This window comes from Dermacentor silvarum, chromosome 8 (assembly GCF_013339745.2).
Source record: "Dermacentor silvarum isolate Dsil-2018 chromosome 8, BIME_Dsil_1.4, whole genome shotgun sequence".
NCBI lineage: Eukaryota > Metazoa > Arthropoda > Arachnida > Ixodida > Ixodidae > Dermacentor > Dermacentor silvarum.
In genome coordinates, this window is record NC_051161.1 from 150,548,101 (window position 1) to 150,554,408 (window position 6,308).

At 43.2% G+C, this 6,308-nt stretch overlaps 1 pseudogene; it reads left to right on the forward strand.

Annotated features, from left to right (window-relative positions):
• The first annotated feature begins 637 nt into the window (after positions 1 to 637).
• LOC119462986 (U2 spliceosomal RNA) lies at positions 638 to 817 on the forward strand (annotated as a pseudogene).
• The last annotated feature ends 5,491 nt before the right edge of the window (positions 818 to 6,308 follow it).

The following is a 6,308-nucleotide window of genomic DNA, read 5'->3' on the forward strand; positions in this document are numbered from 1 at the left end:
TCCCTTCCTCCCATACCTTCACGGCGTTTCGCGCGACGGAAGTCGCGTTCGCTCTCCGTGATAGCGCGCTCCCCCGCGCGCTTTCACTCCCGCATACGGCGCGCGGCAATGATTTTATCGCCCTTGGACTTCATACGGAACCTCACGGTGACGGCGACGACGACACCGACGGCAGAAATCCGCTTGAAGTGTCCATATAATTGCTATCGCAATAATAAAAATTCAGTACCATTCCCCTATGTGAAGCTGGACGACCAGCGAAGCTGTGTATGTGGTGATTGACCGTTGATCTGGTGAAATGTTCCAAGTCGGCGGGATCGGGGTCTCATGGATATTTCGCATTTCTTTCCGCCTCACGGTCCTGGCGGGCAGCAGGCTTGCCGTCCGCGGCCCGCTCATCGTCGGTGGTCTCCTTTCGCCGCCGCCGCGCCCATTCCATCGTTCTTGGTAGGCACGCTGCTCTTCTTCATACCGTACAAGACGCGACCTCCCCATTTCACAGTCAGAGCATAACTGAGAAAAGCAGCCTACGTAGAGCCAACGTAGAGCGTTATGTCAGGAGACAAAAGACACTTTGATTGGTAGGCATAGTCTAAACACGCAGGATGCCGTACACGTGTTTGGTGCAAACGTAGAAATGACCGACGCGGGTCAAAGCGTAGTATCTGTTTTTAATAGCTTAATGTCTGATATGGGTTGTATTTGGACCCAAGATATTAAACTTATATTTGCAAGTTGGCGGAGTGCTTGAAGCCTGCTTCACTTCCTCCGCGGTTAGGCCCGGTATTGCAATATCTTCGGCATTAGCCCACGTTTTTGGTCTACGGACATCGATCCGCTGCAAGCTAGCCATATACATCTTTGCTGTAAAAAGTATTAATGTCAAATTGAACGACGATTAACGGTCCTTCGAGTTATGAACTCCTCGTGGGCAAGCGAGTGCATTGAGACGCTTGGCACGTTTTCATTTGGCCTTACCGAGGGGCAGTTAGAATGCAGGCGAGAGCTTGCTCGGAGAAGGAACGCGCGAAAAAAAAATCAAAAAAGAAACAGAAGCATGTCAGGAAATGAACTTTAATGCTTTCGCATTCCAACACGTGAGCAGTCTTAAGTGTCGGCCGATTTTTTTTTTTTGTCATTGAGGAGCGGCACAAGCCTTTGTCACATACCCAGTGGCACAAGTTGGTCCGGTGGTGGGTTTCAAACCCGATTTCCCCAGTGTAGCAGTCCATGTACCATGAGAGCATGTAATACCCAGTGATATATAGATAAATAGATATATAGATAAATAAATACCGGAATGTGTGCGAAACATCCTAAGTATTCTAATTACATTATTATTTGTTTTGAATAGTGTGAGCGAAATGAGATTTGTTCGTCTGTCCGCTATTTTCAATTAACGTTCGTTGGCAACTTCCGCAGCCACATAAGTTTAGCCACATAGATGTCATGTCTGCAAAACTGATTGGTCCTTATGAAAAACTGTTCGCCAGACTTGACTGCAGTTGACGTCTACGTAAGTGCAAAGTATTCATGATTTGTAGAGAATATTTGTATGAATAATGTATCTGTTGTGTAGCGAACATTTATGTAGAGATTAAAATAAGTAAGAGAGAATGTTTCTAATAGCTAGAATGTTTAAATAAGCGTACCCAAAGAGAAGAAGAAGTCTGGGAACATTGGAGGGAGCGCGGGGATAGAAGAGAAGAATAAAGTACTGACAACATAATAGTACATAATAAGTACTGACAACGTAATAGACGAGTGGCCCTCGTCTGACACGGACACAAGCTTGAAGTGAACTTTGTTTGGGAGTGGCCCTCGTGGGTTGCAATCGGTGCTCCGTGCTCGGCTCTGGGGGTTGCGGCCAAGGATTGAGTAGTTGCTGATTAATTTTTGCTTGTTAACTGTTTTAGTAGAGTATTTGTTGTTTAATAAGTGCTTTTTGGCTAATCAGACCAGACAGATGCCATTTTCGTCACCAGGGCCAGGGGCTTTCCTCTGGTCCTCCTCTATTCCCTCGCAGGATTTACCTGTGGACTTCGGACTGCGTAACGGCGTCAGATCAGTTCCCGTGGCTATCGTCCCAACCAATGATGGCATCATACGGATGAAGAACCCGAAAGCGATTCAGGAGGAACCGCGATCGGCGACAGCCCATTTTCTGAATATCACAGAGGTCCGCCAGTTGGGCATAGGAGGTATTCTCTGCTTTTCCTCAGACCAGCCCTGTGTACAAGACCTCCTTAAGTGTTCCACGTTTGCTTCTAATCCGGTAAGGGCATTCATTCCACCTCACTTGGCGTGTGTGAAAGGGCTTGTGCGTGGCGTTGATGTCAACATGACGCGAACAGAAATATTAGAGATGTTTTCACCAGCAGGTGCTATTTCTATTTATCGGTGTGGACGTGTGGTAGACAAGAACAAAATTCCTACTGAATCGGTCATCGTAACATTTGCAGGGACAGATAGACCAACAGAAATCAAGGCATGACCCCTAATCTATCGAGTGGAACCTCTATCCCCTCGTCCTCTCCAATGTGTAAAGTGTTGGCGTTACGGGCACACTATCAAAGGATGTGGGTCTGCTTCTAGGTGCCGAGTTTGTGGCGAGGAACACAATTCCAGCGAGTGCTCCAGCACGAAAGAAAAGTGCTGCCTCTGCAATGAAGACCCCTCTGCTAATAATTTGAATTGCTCGGCAAGGGCACGAGAGCTACAGATTCTAGAAATCGTTGAGCGAAGACGTTGTTCTCGTCAAGAAGCCATAGCCGAAATACAGTCTAGAACACATGGATACGCAGCTGCCACAGTCCATCATACAATGTCCACCGGAAGCGTCTCTTTCAATTTCAATTGCCGATGCTGTCGAAAGGGCAATGGAGAAGGCCATGGAGCGCCTAGCTGGAAACCTTTGTGAGTCCTTGTCACAAATCCTAACTGACCAGATGGCACAGATGTTCGGCGCAATAGCACCTGTTAGTATAACTTCGCGAACTTCTGAGTGCCCACGACCATCAAATGAAAAGCTATCTCATAAACTAACGTCCCAAGATCATCAAATTGCTGGTCCATCTGTGGATGCAAACAAGAATCAAAGTGAAGGCATCAATGGCGATGCACAAAGCTCAGAGGAAATGGACACGGACCCCCGATCGCTAAAACGATCTAGATCCCCTTTGTCGAAAACAGCCACTACACTTATTCACTCAAAAACCAAAAAATACCTGAAAGACAACCTTACAAAGAACGATTTCTTAAAAGACAGCATTTTAAGCAAGGAAGTTACTGAGTCAATCCTTTTCGCAACCATAGGATTCCTCAAAATTCTTCATTGGAATTGCCGATCCATTCACTCTTCCGTAACAGATCTATTGAATTTGGCATCGAAATTCTCCCCGGATATTATTGCGCTGCAAGAAACATGGCTTTCAACACATCAATCTTTTCCTATGAATAACTTCAGATCTTTCCGATTGGACCGTCCATCGAAAGGCGGAGGCTTAGCATTCTTCATTAGTTATAGAGTTAGTCTCAAGGTGAAGATTTCATACAAACATATGTCCCCTGAAAGTGAAAATTTTGCCATAGATGTAACCTTACCGGGCAGCCTACCATTCTCTTTAGTAAATGTATACTTTCCTGCGGGTGTGCAGGGCACTCGATCTTTGGATTCCGCGTTGACGTCATGGTGCAAGGATAAAATCCTTGTGGGAGATTTCAACTCCCATCACACGTGTTGGGGTTTTAGAACAGATCATTGTGGCAAACGCTTGTGGAATTGGTCAACAGATAATCATATGACTTGTCTCAACACTAGAACTCCTACATTTATTTGCAATCGGTCGCGCTCAGCCTTACATTTCAGTTTTATAAGTTCATCTCTCACTAGTTCATCTTGGGCAGCCTTGGACTGTACAAACAACAGTGATCACTGTGCTATAATATTTGAAATTGCTTGCCCGTTAATACCATCGTGCTCTCAAATCCGAGTATTCGTAAACTACAATAAATTTTAAAATGATTTAAAAGCACATTTGGCCCACCATTCTGGAGAGCGCGAAGAAACCAAACCTATGAAAATTTGTGCTGTAATCAAACGATCATACAAAGATGCTGAATTTATTACTGAGTCTGCCAAGGGGGCCTCTCATAGTCCTTGGTGGAATCCAGACTGTACACGAGGCTACAGACGAAGAAAAGCAGCTTGGAAGCAACTACTTTATAACCAGTCCCCCAAAAATTGGGCTGGTTACAAATTTTACGCCGCTATATTTAAACGCACAGTTGCTCAATCTAAAGAAGATTATGATAGGAAACACTTTGATTTCCTTTCAAATCCCAGAAACAAAAAAGCGCGGTTTAGATATATGCAAAATCGCAAAATTGTGCCACCACCAATTAATATTGATTATGTAACTCTATCATCTGATGAAATGACAAAATCCGTAGAACAGATCGCAAAAGGCCATGAGCGTAGATTCGTGTCGTCTATGTCACATAACTTGCAAAAACCAGCCCTAACGTCAGACTTTAATGAAGTTACTTTGCCTGAATTTGCTCAAGTAATTCGAAACTTACCCGTGTCAGCTCCAGGTCCTTATAGAATTACAGTGCAGATGATAAAAATTTTATTCGAACTGTCTCCTTGTGACCTCCTAAGCATTATAAGCTTTTCTCTAAACAACGCCTGGATACCATACGATTGGAAACTAGCTAAAGTAATCCCGATACCTAAAAAGTAAGGATTAGGTTACACCATAGAAAATATCAGACCTATCTCTCTTACTTCTAATATGGTCAAACTCATAGAGAGGATTCTGCATTACAGAATTACTGTCTGGATCTCGGATAATTTAATATTAAGTCCAAATCAAATAGGCTTCAGAGCTGATTGCTCTATATGGTGTGCCCATGCTGATTTAGAGAGCCGTATACAACTCGCTAGAAAAAGAAGACAATATGCCGCTTTAGTGACATTAGACATAGCTAAAGCATATGACTCCGTGGAACATACAGTTTTACTGAATGTACTACGGAATCATAATGTACCAAAATATATTATTGCGTGGTTGGCAGAATTTTTGAGATCAAGAGAATTTTATTTCTTTAAGGATTGCTGCTCTTCGTCTAAATTCAAACGGACTCGTGGTGTCCCCCAAGGAGCAGTCCTATCGCCAATATTATTTAACATATTAATGAGCTCTATTCCAGCCAGTCAGGAAGTGCAAGTTTACGTTTATGCAGACGACATATCATTCTTCGCGGCCGACAACGACATATATTTTTTATACCAAAAATTGCAGAGATACTTGAGTATGCTTGAGGTATGGCTTCAATCAATTTGCTTGTCATTAAACGTAAGTAAAAGCGCAATATTGGTGTTCCCACCTATGGATCCGATTTCAATCTCTATATTTTACAATCAAGGAAACATTCCGCAGGTTGAGTCTCTTAAATATTTAGGTATCATTTATGACGGGATACTCAACTAGAGTCCACATATAGAAAATGTGGCATCTAAGGCTCAGCGTGCTTTAGGGATACTAGGCAGACTCAGCAACCGAAAATATGGGCTACGTAGGCAAGCCCTCATAATGATATACAAAATGTACATGCGTCCAATATTGGAATTCGGCTGTGTACTGTTCTCGGGAAGCCCTGCTTATAAAACTAAGCCTCCGGTTCTTTTGGAGCGTGAAGCCCTGCGCCTGTGCCTGGGACTCCCGAGGTTTGTAGCAAACAATGTTCTTTATCAGGAAGCGCGCCTACCAACATTGCCCTGCAGATTCCGCATCTTAACGATACAAACATATCTCAAATTTTACAGTTCTCCAGTTAGACGATCTGAATATGTATTTATAAACCATCCAAACTCTTTATTTCTTGCTCATTGGCCACGTTTTCACACTCCACAGATTATTTTTGTAAAAAGAGCAATTAGACAGTTTAAATGTAAAAATTGGAGATGGTATTCCATCGTATGATTCAAATCAGAATGTAAAGAATGAATTTGATGAAATTTTCCCACAGTACCCTAAATTTCATTCAGTCCGGTTATTAAATAATATGTTGCAAGATTATCTTGCACACGTACACACTATTAACATAATAGCCACTGAAGCTTCCGTGAACGACGAAAAGGCGGGCGTAGGCATTTTCTCGCTCTCGCTTGGCTGGTCATTCTCCTTAACACTGCCAGATTTTACTCCCGTATTTGAAGCTGAGCTCTTAGCAATGATTCTATCTTTGCGTAAACTCCCTTTAAATGAATCCAGCGCGGTTATTATAACAGATTCCCTTTCTGT